Source organism: Ambystoma mexicanum (assembly GCF_040938575.1).
Source record: "Ambystoma mexicanum isolate Mex_15411 chromosome 12 unlocalized genomic scaffold, UKY_AmexF1_1 Mex_chr12_unloc.1, whole genome shotgun sequence".
In the NCBI taxonomy this organism is placed as follows: Eukaryota; Metazoa; Chordata; class Amphibia; order Caudata; family Ambystomatidae; genus Ambystoma; species Ambystoma mexicanum.
Genome location: NW_027182322.1, coordinates 14604878 through 14618277, shown reverse-complemented (window position 1 = coordinate 14618277; position 13400 = coordinate 14604878). Strand labels below are relative to the sequence as shown.

At 46.3% G+C, this 13400-nt stretch overlaps 8 non-coding genes across 8 annotated transcripts; all 8 read left to right on the top strand.

The window, feature by feature from the left end:
* The first annotated feature begins 242 nt into the window (after positions 1-242).
* Positions 243-314, top strand: TRNAA-CGC (transfer RNA alanine (anticodon CGC)). Its single transcript has one exon. It is a non-coding gene; the product is annotated as a tRNA-Ala (tRNA).
* Positions 315-2698: 2384 nt separating this feature from the next.
* On the top strand, positions 2699-2770 carry TRNAA-CGC (transfer RNA alanine (anticodon CGC)). Its single transcript has one exon. It is a non-coding gene; the product is annotated as a tRNA-Ala (tRNA).
* Positions 2771-4858: 2088 nt separating this feature from the next.
* On the top strand, positions 4859-4930 carry TRNAA-UGC (transfer RNA alanine (anticodon UGC)). The gene has a single exon. It is a non-coding gene; the product is annotated as a tRNA-Ala (tRNA).
* A 264-nt stretch (positions 4931-5194) lies between these two features.
* On the top strand, positions 5195-5266 carry TRNAA-CGC (transfer RNA alanine (anticodon CGC)). Its single transcript has one exon. It is a non-coding gene; the product is annotated as a tRNA-Ala (tRNA).
* A 2384-nt stretch (positions 5267-7650) lies between these two features.
* TRNAA-CGC (transfer RNA alanine (anticodon CGC)) lies at positions 7651-7722 on the top strand. The gene has a single exon. It is a non-coding gene; the product is annotated as a tRNA-Ala (tRNA).
* Positions 7723-9804: 2082 nt separating this feature from the next.
* TRNAA-UGC (transfer RNA alanine (anticodon UGC)) lies at positions 9805-9876 on the top strand. Its single transcript has one exon. It is a non-coding gene; the product is annotated as a tRNA-Ala (tRNA).
* A 264-nt stretch (positions 9877-10140) lies between these two features.
* On the top strand, positions 10141-10212 carry TRNAA-CGC (transfer RNA alanine (anticodon CGC)). Its single transcript has one exon. It is a non-coding gene; the product is annotated as a tRNA-Ala (tRNA).
* A 2384-nt stretch (positions 10213-12596) lies between these two features.
* TRNAA-CGC (transfer RNA alanine (anticodon CGC)) lies at positions 12597-12668 on the top strand. The gene has a single exon. It is a non-coding gene; the product is annotated as a tRNA-Ala (tRNA).
* Positions 12669-13400: the final 732 nt, after the last annotated feature.

The window sequence follows — 13400 nt, the reverse complement described above, 5'->3', positions numbered from 1 at the left end:
TCATATGGTCTCTGTCCACTAGATGGCTCTTTGATCACGGTAATCCTCTGGTGGAATACTTCCCCTGGAAGTCATCTCTTATGGAGAAGCATAATGCACACTGCTTCAGTGTGACCATGTGCTTTTCCAGTCTTGCTCCCGTTTTCCCTGGTCTTTTGCTAGTGCTTCAGTTGGCAGCATATTTTGACCAGAAGAATTCTCCCAGGAAAAGATGTCTGCAGGACAGACTCACCACACACCGAGGGGATGTAGCTCAGTGGTAGAGCACATGCTTCGCATGTATGAGGTCCCGGGTTCAGTCCCCGACATCTCCATTTGCATAAACATCAGTGTGATTTTGTCCCGGTTATTTTGTATTTCACACTGCAACTCGGGCCATGATTATAGGATCATCGACATTCATATCTATTTGTCTGAGAAAACGCTGGTGCCCGTATCGCAAACCTGCCTGTAATATATCAGTGAGGTTTGCGTCCCTGCCAGTGTCAACATCCTGTATGCCTTCACAATCACTACAAATAGAAATGCACAGAGAGTACCATCACACCACAGTTTTAACCGTGCAGAATCGTGAAAGGATTGGCATTGCCTTGCGTTTCTTTTCAGTCGATTGTTTTGGTTCCGAATGGATAGCTCCACCATTGTACCTTTGTAGCATATGATGGCTAGCTTTAAAAATAATTTGTTTTCACTGGATGTGGCCACATATGTACCTCTGTTGTCAACCTAAGTTGATCAGGTTCTGTAACTTGTTAGTTTTGAGCTGGAATATGCTACCAGCTCTGCTGCTGGGGGCCTATCTTCTGCTTCTAAAAGCAAAAGCCTTGAACATATTGATATTTTTCATAAGTTGATCAGGGGGATTACAGGGGGGGCAGCTTTTCTGCATGTTTCTATGGACAACCAGACACAGGTGGCTCTAAAAAGAAGTCCGCCATTTGGAAACTCCAATTCGACAGTTACCATCAGTTCTGGGCGCTGTTAGTCCCAAGCAGCCAGCCAGTATCTGGTAGATTTCATAGGTCTTTGCTGGCAGCAGGGCTGTAACTCAGTGGTAGAGCACATGCTTTGGAAGTATGAGGCCACAGGTTCGATCCCCGGCATCTCCATATGATATGTTTCCTCAAGTGTTGGCTTTTTCCTGTACATGGGAATTAGGATGATGTGTTCTTTTGCCATACTAAATCCTGTTGCTGAACGTCTTCTCTTTGGAGCCGATGATTGTGGACATGCACGGTGCACCATGCTTCAGTGTGATGTCTGCTTTTTTCATTGGAAGCCTGTTAGCCTGATCTCTTACCGGGATGACACAAGGCAGACTCGTTCAGACAGAGGGGCATTGGCTGAAAATAGTGTCTCCACCGGTCCCCCTGCTAGGCAGTGGTATCATTCTGAGGTGCTGTGCACGCTCACCAACTATCACCCCCTCTGACCTTTCCCACCGCAGAACACCCTGAATGCATTCAGCGGGTTATGCTTCATTCTAGGGCTGCAATGGATCGCCTAGTGGCAAAACCAATGGAAGCACCATTGACTTCCGCAGAATTCCACTGCTTGTCTGCCTAGAGAAGCGACATCTGCCGAGTGTGCTAGGGACACTCATGACGGCAGAGCTATAGAGTGGTGGGTCCACGTTGCTTTCCACTAGCCAGCAAATACAGAAGGACATCCGAAAGAGGTGTCAGTCTATCCAGCAACATTTGTGGGCTTTCGGCTGGAGGAATTCCTGCGCGAAATGGTGCTATCTCATTTTTGGTGTTTGAAGACATACATATATATATATATATATATTTATTTTTTCTCCATAACTACACTTCTCAAATCTGGGGCATCTATCCGAGATGGCTGTGTCACATTATGTGATGTCTCAGGCACCAACGTGATGAGATCGACCTGGCGCTTTAACTTTGTCATTGTAAGTAGTAAGATGTAATTTGGCAGTTGTCATGTTTTTTCATATGCACTACTGCAAACCCCTTTCCTTACTTAGCCCACTCCCTCCTGAAGCTTTTAGGTGTGATGAGGAAGTGTCCTCTCAGCGGGGATGTAGCTCAGTGGTAGAGCGCATGCTTTGCATGTATGAGGACCTGGGGCATTTCCACTTGTTTCTCTTTTTGACTGTCATATGATCTCTATCCACTAGATGGCCCTTTGAGCACAGTAATCCTCTGGTGGAAATCTTCCCCTGGAAGTCATCTCTTATGGAGAAGCAAAATGCACACTGCTTCAGTGTGACCATGAGGTTTTCCATTCTTGCTCCAGTTTTCCCTGCTCTTTTGCTAGTGCTTCACTCGGCAGAATGTTTTGACCAGAAGAGTTCTCCCTGAAAATTATGTCTGCGGGACAGACACACTGCATACCAAGGGGATGTAGCTCAGTGGTAGAGCACTTGCTTTGCATGGATGAGGCCCTGGGTCCAATCCCTGGCATCTCCAATTGTTTCCCTTTTTTTGACTGTCATATGGTCTCTGTCCACTAGATGGCTCTTTGAGCACGGTAATCCTCTGGTGGAATACTTCCCCTGGAAGTCATCTCTTATGGAGAAGCATAATGCACACTGCTTCAGCTGACCATGTGCTTTTCCAGTCTTGCTCCCGTTTTCCCTGGTCTTTTGCTAGTGCTTCAGTTGGCAGCATATTTTAACCGGAAGAATTCTCCCAGGAAAAGATGTCTGCAGGACAGGCCCACTGCACACCGAGGGGATGTAGCTCAGTGGTAGAGCGCATGCTTCGCATGTATGAGGTCCCGGGTTCAATCCCCGGCATCTCCATTTGCATAAACATCAGTGTGATTTTGTCCCGGTTATTTTGTATTTCACACTGCAACTCGGGCCATGATTATAGGATCATCGACATTCATATCTATTTGTCTGAGAAAACGCTGGTGCCCGTATGGCAAACCTGCCTATAATATATCACTGAGGTTTACGTCCCTGCCAGTGTCAACATCCTGTATGCCTTCACAATCACTACAAATAGAAATGCACAGAGAGAACCTTCACACCACAGTTTTAACGGTGCAGAATCGTGAAAGGATTCGCATTGCCTTGCGTTTCTTTTCAGTCGATTGTTTTGGTTCCGAATGTATAGCTCCACCATTGTACCTTTGTAGCATATGATGGCTAGCTTTAAAAATAATTTGTTTTCACTGGATGTGGCCACAGATGTGCCTCTGTTGTCAACCTAAGTCGATCAGGTTCTGTAACTTGTTAGTTTTGAGCTGGAATATCCTACCAGCTCTGCTGCTGGGGCCTATCTCTGGCTTCTAAAAGCAAAAGTCTTGAACATATTGATATTTTTCATTAGTTGGTCAGGGGAATTGCATGGGGGGGCAGCCTTTCTGCATGTTTCTATGGACAACCAGACACAGGTGGCTCTAAAATGAAGTCTGCCATTTGGAAACTCCAATTCGACAGTTACCGTCAGTTCTGGGCGCTGTTAGTCCCAAGCAGCCAGCCAGCATCTGGTAGATTTCACAGTTCCTTGCTGGCAGTGGGGATGTAACTCAGTGGTAGAGCACATACTTGGGAAATATGAGGCCACAGGTTCGATCCCAGGCATCTCCATGTGATATTTTTCCTCAATTGTGGGCTTTTTATCCTGTACATAGGAATTAGGATGATGTGTTCTTTTGCCATACTAAATCCTGTTCCTGAACGTCTTCTCTTTGGAGCCGATGATTGTGGACATGCACGGTGCACCATGCTTCAGTGTGATGTCTGCTTTTTTCATTGGAAGCCTGTTAGCCTGATCTCTTACCGGGACGACACAAGGCAGACTCGTTCAGACAGAGGGGCATTGGCTGAGAATAGTGTCTCCACCGGTCCCCCTGCTAGGCAGTGGTGTCATTCTGAGGTGCTGTGCACGCTCACCAACTATCACCCCCTCTGACCTTTCCCACCGCAGAACACCCTGAATGCATTCAGCGGGTTATGCTTCATTCTAGGGCTGCAATGGATCGCCTAGTGGCAAAACCAATGGAAGCACCATTGACCTTCCGCAGAATTCCACTGCTTGTCTGCCTAGAGAAGCGACATCTGCCGAGTGTGCTATGGACACTCATGACGGCAGAGCTATAGAGTGGTGGGTCCACGTTGCTTTCCACTAGCCAGCAAATACAGAAGGACATCCGAAAGAGGTGTCAGTCTATCCAGCAACATTTGTGGGCTTTCGGCTGGAGGAATTCCTGCACGAAATGGTGCTATCTCATTTTTGGTGTTTGAAGACATACATATATATATATATATATATATATATATATATATATATATATATATATATATATATTTATTTTTTCTCCATAACTACACTTCTCAAATCTGGGGCATCTATCCGAGATGGCCGTGTCACATTATGTGATGTCTCAGGCACCAACGTGATGAGATCGACCTGGCGCTTTAACTTTGTCATTGTAAGTAGTAAGATGTAATTTGGCAGCTGTCATGTTTTTTCATATGCACTACTGCAAACCCCTTTCCTTACTTAGCCCACTCCCTCCTGAAGCTTCTAGGTGTGATGAGGAAGTGTCCTCTCAGCGGGGGTGTAGCTCAGTGGTAGAGCGCATGCTTTGCATGTATGAGGACCCGGGGCATTTCCACTTGTTTCTCTTTTTGACTGTCATATGATCTCTATCCACTAGATGGCCCTTTGAGCACAGTAATCCTCTGGTGGAAATCTTCCCTTGGAAGTCATCTCTTATGGAGAAGCAAAATGCACACTGCTTCAGTGTGACCATGAGGTTTTCCATTCTTGCTCCAGTTTTCCCTGCTCTTTTGCTAGTGCTTCACTCGGCAGAATGTTTTGACCAGAAGAGTTCTCCCTGAAAATTATGTCTGCAGGACAGACACACTGCATACCGAGGGGATGTAGCTCAGTGGTAGAGCACTTGCTTTGCATGTATGAGGCCCCGGGTCCAATCCCTGGCATCTCCAATTGTTTCCCTTTTTTTGACTGTCATATGGTCTCTGTCCACTAGATGGCTCTTTGATCACGGTAATCCTCTGGTGGAATACTTCCCCTGGAAGTCATCTCTTATGGAGAAGCATAATGCACACTGCTTCAGTGTGACCATGTGCTTTTCCAGTCTTGCTCCCGTTTTCCCTGGTCTTTTGCTAGTGCTTCAGTTGGCAGCATATTTTGACCAGAAGAATTCTCCCAGGAAAAGATGTCTGCAGGACAGACTCACCACACACCGAGGGGATGTAGCTCAGTGGTAGAGCACATGCTTCGCATGTATGAGGTCCCGGGTTCAGTCCCCGACATCTCCATTTGCATAAACATCAGTGTGATTTTGTCCCGGTTATTTTGTATTTCACACTGCAACTCGGGCCATGATTATAGGATCATCGACATTCATATCTATTTGTCTGAGAAAACGCTGGTGCCCGTATCGCAAACCTGCCTGTAATATATCAGTGAGGTTTGCGTCCCTGCCAGTGTCAACATCCTGTATGCCTTCACAATCACTACAAATAGAAATGCACAGAGAGTACCATCACACCACAGTTTTAACCGTGCAGAATCGTGAAAGGATTGGCATTGCCTTGCGTTTCTTTTCAGTCGATTGTTTTGGTTCCGAATGGATAGCTCCACCATTGTACCTTTGTAGCATATGATGGCTAGCTTTAAAAATAATTTGTTTTCACTGGATGTGGCCACATATGTACCTCTGTTGTCAACCTAAGTTGATCAGGTTCTGTAACTTGTTAGTTTTGAGCTGGAATATGCTACCAGCTCTGCTGCTGGGGGCCTATCTTCTGCTTCTAAAAGCAAAAGCCTTGAACATATTGATATTTTTCATAAGTTGATCAGGGGGATTACAGGGGGGGCAGCTTTTCTGCATGTTTCTATGGACAACCAGACACAGGTGGCTCTAAAATGAAGTCCGCCATTTGGAAACTCCAATTCGACAGTTACCATCAGTTCTGGGCGCTGTTAGTCCCAAGCAGCCAGCCAGTATCTGGTAGATTTCATAGGTCTTTGCTGGCAGCAGGGCTGTAACTCAGTGGTAGAGCACATGCTTTGGAAGTATGAGGCCACAGGTTCGATCCCCGGCATCTCCATATGATATGTTTCCTCAAGTGTTGGCTTTTTCCTGTACATGGGAATTAGGATGATGTGTTCTTTTGCCATACTAAATCCTGTTGCTGAACGTCTTCTCTTTGGAGCCGATGATTGTGGACATGCACGGTGCACCATGCTTCAGTGTGATGTCTGCTTTTTTCATTGGAAGCCTGTTAGCCTGATCTCTTACCGGGATGACACAAGGCAGACTCGTTCAGACAGAGGGGCATTGGCTGAAAATAGTGTCTCCACCGGTCCCCCTGCTAGGCAGTGGTATCATTCTGAGGTGCTGTGCACGCTCACCAACTATCACCCCCTCTGACCTTTCCCACCGCAGAACACCCTGAATGCATTCAGCGGGTTATGCTTCATTCTAGGGCTGCAATGGATCGCCTAGTGGCAAAACCAATGGAAGCACCATTGACTTCCGCAGAATTCCACTGCTTGTCTGCCTAGAGAAGCGACATCTGCCGAGTGTGCTAGGGACACTCATGACGGCAGAGCTATAGAGTGGTGGGTCCACGTTGCTTTCCACTAGCCAGCAAATACAGAAGGACATCCGAAAGAGGTGTCAGTCTATCCAGCAACATTTGTGGGCTTTCGGCTGGAGGAATTCCTGCGCGAAATGGTGCTATCTCATTTTTGGTGTTTGAAGACATACATATATATATATATATATATTTATTTTTTCTCCATAACTACACTTCTCAAATCTGGGGCATCTATCCGAGATGGCTGTGTCACATTATGTGATGTCTCAGGCACCAACGTGATGAGATCGACCTGGCGCTTTAACTTTGTCATTGTAAGTAGTAAGATGTAATTTGGCAGTTGTCATGTTTTTTCATATGCACTACTGCAAACCCCTTTCCTTACTTAGCCCACTCCCTCCTGAAGCTTTTAGGTGTGATGAGGAAGTGTCCTCTCAGCGGGGATGTAGCTCAGTGGTAGAGCGCATGCTTTGCATGTATGAGGACCTGGGGCATTTCCACTTGTTTCTCTTTTTGACTGTCATATGATCTCTATCCACTAGATGGCCCTTTGAGCACAGTAATCCTCTGGTGGAAATCTTCCCCTGGAAGTCATCTCTTATGGAGAAGCAAAATGCACACTGCTTCAGTGTGACCATGAGGTTTTCCATTCTTGCTCCAGTTTTCCCTGCTCTTTTGCTAGTGCTTCACTCGGCAGAATGTTTTGACCAGAAGAGTTCTCCCTGAAAATTATGTCTGCGGGACAGACACACTGCATACCAAGGGGATGTAGCTCAGTGGTAGAGCACTTGCTTTGCATGGATGAGGCCCTGGGTCCAATCCCTGGCATCTCCAATTGTTTCCCTTTTTTTGACTGTCATATGGTCTCTGTCCACTAGATGGCTCTTTGAGCACGGTAATCCTCTGGTGGAATACTTCCCCTGGAAGTCATCTCTTATGGAGAAGCATAATGCACACTGCTTCAGCTGACCATGTGCTTTTCCAGTCTTGCTCCCGTTTTCCCTGGTCTTTTGCTAGTGCTTCAGTTGGCAGCATATTTTAACCGGAAGAATTCTCCCAGGAAAAGATGTCTGCAGGACAGGCCCACTGCACACCGAGGGGATGTAGCTCAGTGGTAGAGCGCATGCTTCGCATGTATGAGGTCCCGGGTTCAATCCCCGGCATCTCCATTTGCATAAACATCAGTGTGATTTTGTCCCGGTTATTTTGTATTTCACACTGCAACTCGGGCCATGATTATAGGATCATCGACATTCATATCTATTTGTCTGAGAAAACGCTGGTGCCCGTATGGCAAACCTGCCTATAATATATCACTGAGGTTTACGTCCCTGCCAGTGTCAACATCCTGTATGCCTTCACAATCACTACAAATAGAAATGCACAGAGAGAACCTTCACACCACAGTTTTAACGGTGCAGAATCGTGAAAGGATTCGCATTGCCTTGCGTTTCTTTTCAGTCGATTGTTTTGGTTCCGAATGTATAGCTCCACCATTGTACCTTTGTAGCATATGATGGCTAGCTTTAAAAATAATTTGTTTTCACTGGATGTGGCCACAGATGTGCCTCTGTTGTCAACCTAAGTCGATCAGGTTCTGTAACTTGTTAGTTTTGAGCTGGAATATCCTACCAGCTCTGCTGCTGGGGCCTATCTCTGGCTTCTAAAAGCAAAAGTCTTGAACATATTGATATTTTTCATTAGTTGGTCAGGGGAATTGCATGGGGGGGCAGCCTTTCTGCATGTTTCTATGGACAACCAGACACAGGTGGCTCTAAAATGAAGTCTGCCATTTGGAAACTCCAATTCGACAGTTACCGTCAGTTCTGGGCGCTGTTAGTCCCAAGCAGCCAGCCAGCATCTGGTAGATTTCACAGTTCCTTGCTGGCAGTGGGGATGTAACTCAGTGGTAGAGCACATACTTGGGAAATATGAGGCCACAGGTTCGATCCCAGGCATCTCCATGTGATATTTTTCCTCAATTGTGGGCTTTTTATCCTGTACATAGGAATTAGGATGATGTGTTCTTTTGCCATACTAAATCCTGTTCCTGAACGTCTTCTCTTTGGAGCCGATGATTGTGGACATGCACGGTGCACCATGCTTCAGTGTGATGTCTGCTTTTTTCATTGGAAGCCTGTTAGCCTGATCTCTTACCGGGACGACACAAGGCAGACTCGTTCAGACAGAGGGGCATTGGCTGAGAATAGTGTCTCCACCGGTCCCCCTGCTAGGCAGTGGTGTCATTCTGAGGTGCTGTGCACGCTCACCAACTATCACCCCCTCTGACCTTTCCCACCGCAGAACACCCTGAATGCATTCAGCGGGTTATGCTTCATTCTAGGGCTGCAATGGATCGCCTAGTGGCAAAACCAATGGAAGCACCATTGACCTTCCGCAGAATTCCACTGCTTGTCTGCCTAGAGAAGCGACATCTGCCGAGTGTGCTATGGACACTCATGACGGCAGAGCTATAGAGTGGTGGGTCCACGTTGCTTTCCACTAGCCAGCAAATACAGAAGGACATCCGAAAGAGGTGTCAGTCTATCCAGCAACATTTGTGGGCTTTCGGCTGGAGGAATTCCTGCACGAAATGGTGCTATCTCATTTTTGGTGTTTGAAGACATACATATATATATATATATATATATATATATATATATATATATATATATATATTTATTTTTTCTCCATAACTACACTTCTCAAATCTGGGGCATCTATCCGAGATGGCCGTGTCACATTATGTGATGTCTCAGGCACCAACGTGATGAGATCGACCTGGCGCTTTAACTTTGTCATTGTAAGTAGTAAGATGTAATTTGGCAGCTGTCATGTTTTTTCATATGCACTACTGCAAACCCCTTTCCTTACTTAGCCCACTCCCTCCTGAAGCTTCTAGGTGTGATGAGGAAGTGTCCTCTCAGCGGGGGTGTAGCTCAGTGGTAGAGCGCATGCTTTGCATGTATGAGGACCCGGGGCATTTCCACTTGTTTCTCTTTTTGACTGTCATATGATCTCTATCCACTAGATGGCCCTTTGAGCACAGTAATCCTCTGGTGGAAATCTTCCCTTGGAAGTCATCTCTTATGGAGAAGCAAAATGCACACTGCTTCAGTGTGACCATGAGGTTTTCCATTCTTGCTCCAGTTTTCCCTGCTCTTTTGCTAGTGCTTCACTCGGCAGAATGTTTTGACCAGAAGAGTTCTCCCTGAAAATTATGTCTGCAGGACAGACACACTGCATACCGAGGGGATGTAGCTCAGTGGTAGAGCACTTGCTTTGCATGTATGAGGCCCCGGGTCCAATCCCTGGCATCTCCAATTGTTTCCCTTTTTTTGACTGTCATATGGTCTCTGTCCACTAGATGGCTCTTTGATCACGGTAATCCTCTGGTGGAATACTTCCCCTGGAAGTCATCTCTTATGGAGAAGCATAATGCACACTGCTTCAGTGTGACCATGTGCTTTTCCAGTCTTGCTCCCGTTTTCCCTGGTCTTTTGCTAGTGCTTCAGTTGGCAGCATATTTTGACCAGAAGAATTCTCCCAGGAAAAGATGTCTGCAGGACAGACTCACCACACACCGAGGGGATGTAGCTCAGTGGTAGAGCACATGCTTCGCATGTATGAGGTCCCGGGTTCAGTCCCCGACATCTCCATTTGCATAAACATCAGTGTGATTTTGTCCCGGTTATTTTGTATTTCACACTGCAACTCGGGCCATGATTATAGGATCATCGACATTCATATCTATTTGTCTGAGAAAACGCTGGTGCCCGTATCGCAAACCTGCCTGTAATATATCAGTGAGGTTTGCGTCCCTGCCAGTGTCAACATCCTGTATGCCTTCACAATCACTACAAATAGAAATGCACAGAGAGTACCATCACACCACAGTTTTAACCGTGCAGAATCGTGAAAGGATTGGCATTGCCTTGCGTTTCTTTTCAGTCGATTGTTTTGGTTCCGAATGGATAGCTCCACCATTGTACCTTTGTAGCATATGATGGCTAGCTTTAAAAATAATTTGTTTTCACTGGATGTGGCCACATATGTACCTCTGTTGTCAACCTAAGTTGATCAGGTTCTGTAACTTGTTAGTTTTGAGCTGGAATATGCTACCAGCTCTGCTGCTGGGGGCCTATCTTCGGCTTCTAAAAGCAAAAGCCTTGAACATATTGATATTTTTCATAAGTTGATCAGGGGGATTACAGGGGGGGCAGCTTTTCTGCATGTTTCTATGGACAACCAGACACAGGTGGCTCTAAAATGAAGTCCGCCATTTGGAAACTCCAATTCGACAGTTACCATCAGTTCTGGGCGCTGTTAGTCCCAAGCAGCCAGCCAGTATCTGGTAGATTTCATAGGTCTTTGCTGGCAGCAGGGCTGTAACTCAGTGGTAGAGCACATGCTTTGGAAGTATGAGGCCACAGGTTCGATCCCCGGCATCTCCATATGATATGTTTCCTCAAGTGTTGGCTTTTTCCTGTACATGGGAATTAGGATGATGTGTTCTTTTGCCATACTAAATCCTGTTGCTGAACGTCTTCTCTTTGGAGCCGATGATTGTGGACATGCACGGTGCACCATGCTTCAGTGTGATGTCTGCTTTTTTCATTGGAAGCCTGTTAGCCTGATCTCTTACCGGGATGACACAAGGCAGACTCGTTCAGACAGAGGGGCATTGGCTGAAAATAGTGTCTCCACCGGTCCCCCTGCTAGGCAGTGGTATCATTCTGAGGTGCTGTGCACGCTCACCAACTATCACCCCCTCTGACCTTTCCCACCGCAGAACACCCTGAATGCATTCAGCGGGTTATGCTTCATTCTAGGGCTGCAATGGATCGCCTAGTGGCAAAACCAATGGAAGCACCATTGACTTCCGCAGAATTCCACTGCTTGTCTGCCTAGAGAAGCGACATCTGCCGAGTGTGCTAGGGACACTCATGACGGCAGAGCTATAGAGTGGTGGGTCCACGTTGCTTTCCACTAGCCAGCAAATACAGAAGGACATCCGAAAGAGGTGTCAGTCTATCCAGCAACATTTGTGGGCTTTCGGCTGGAGGAATTCCTGCGCGAAATGGTGCTATCTCATTTTTGGTGTTTGAAGACATACATATATATATATATATATATTTATTTTTTCTCCATAACTACACTTCTCAAATCTGGGGCATCTATCCGAGATGGCTGTGTCACATTATGTGATGTCTCAGGCACCAACGTGATGAGATCGACCTGGCGCTTTAACTTTGTCATTGTAAGTAGTAAGATGTAATTTGGCAGTTGTCATGTTTTTTCATATGCACTACTGCAAACCCCTTTCCTTACTTAGCCCACTCCCTCCTGAAGCTTTTAGGTGTGATGAGGAAGTGTCCTCTCAGCGGGGATGTAGCTCAGTGGTAGAGCGCATGCTTTGCATGTATGAGGACCTGGGGCATTTCCACTTGTTTCTCTTTTTGACTGTCATATGATCTCTATCCACTAGATGGCCCTTTGAGCACAGTAATCCTCTGGTGGAAATCTTCCCCTGGAAGTCATCTCTTATGGAGAAGCAAAATGCACACTGCTTCAGTGTGACCATGAGGTTTTCCATTCTTGCTCCAGTTTTCCCTGCTCTTTTGCTAGTGCTTCACTCGGCAGAATGTTTTGACCAGAAGAGTTCTCCCTGAAAATTATGTCTGCGGGACAGACACACTGCATACCAAGGGGATGTAGCTCAGTGGTAGAGCACTTGCTTTGCATGGATGAGGCCCTGGGTCCAATCCCTGGCATCTCCAATTGTTTCCCTTTTTTTGACTGTCATATGGTCTCTGTCCACTAGATGGCTCTTTGAGCACGGTAATCCTCTGGTGGAATACTTCCCCTGGAAGTCATCTCTTATGGAGAAGCATAATGCACACTGCTTCAGGTGACCATGTGCTTTTCCAGTCTTGCTCCCGTTTTCCCTGGTCTTTTGCTAGTGCTTCAGTTGGCAGCATATTTTAACCGGAAGAATTCTCCCAGGAAAAGATGTCTGCAGGACAGGCCCACTGCACACCGAGGGGATGTAGCTCAGTGGTAGAGCGCATGCTTCGCATGTATGAGGTCCCGGGTTCAATCCCCGGCATCTCCATTTGCATAAACATCAGTGTGATTTTGTCCCGGTTATTTTGTATTTCACACTGCAACTCGGGCCATGATTATAGGATCATCGACATTCATATCTATTTGTCTGAGAAAACGCTGGTGCCCGTATGGCAAACCTGCCTATAATATATCACTGAGGTTTACGTCCCTGCCAGTGTCAACATCCTGTATGCCTTCACAATCACTACAAATAGAAATGCACAGAGAGAACCTTCACACCACAGTTTTAACGGTGCAGAATCGTGAAAGGATTCGCATTGCCTTGCGTTTCTTTTCAGTCGATTGTTTTGGTTCCGAATGTATAGCTCCACCATTGTACCTTTGTAGCATATGATGGCTAGCTTTAAAAATAATTTGTTTTCACTGGATGTGGCCACAGATGTGCCTCTGTTGTCAACCTAAGTCGATCAGGTTCTGTAACTTGTTAGTTTTGAGCTGGAATATCCTACCAGCTCTGCTGCTGGGGCCTATCTCTGGCTTCTAAAAGCAAAAGTCTTGAACATATTGATATTTTTCATTAGTTGGTCAGGGGAATTGCATGGGGGGGCAGCCTTTCTGCATGTTTCTATGGACAACCAGACACAGGTGGCTCTAAAATGAAGTCTGCCATTTGGAAACTCCAATTCGACAGTTACCGTCAGTTCTGGGCGCTGTTAGTCCCAAGCAGCCAGCCAGCATCTGGTAGATTTCACAGTTCCTTGCTGGCAGTGGGGATGTA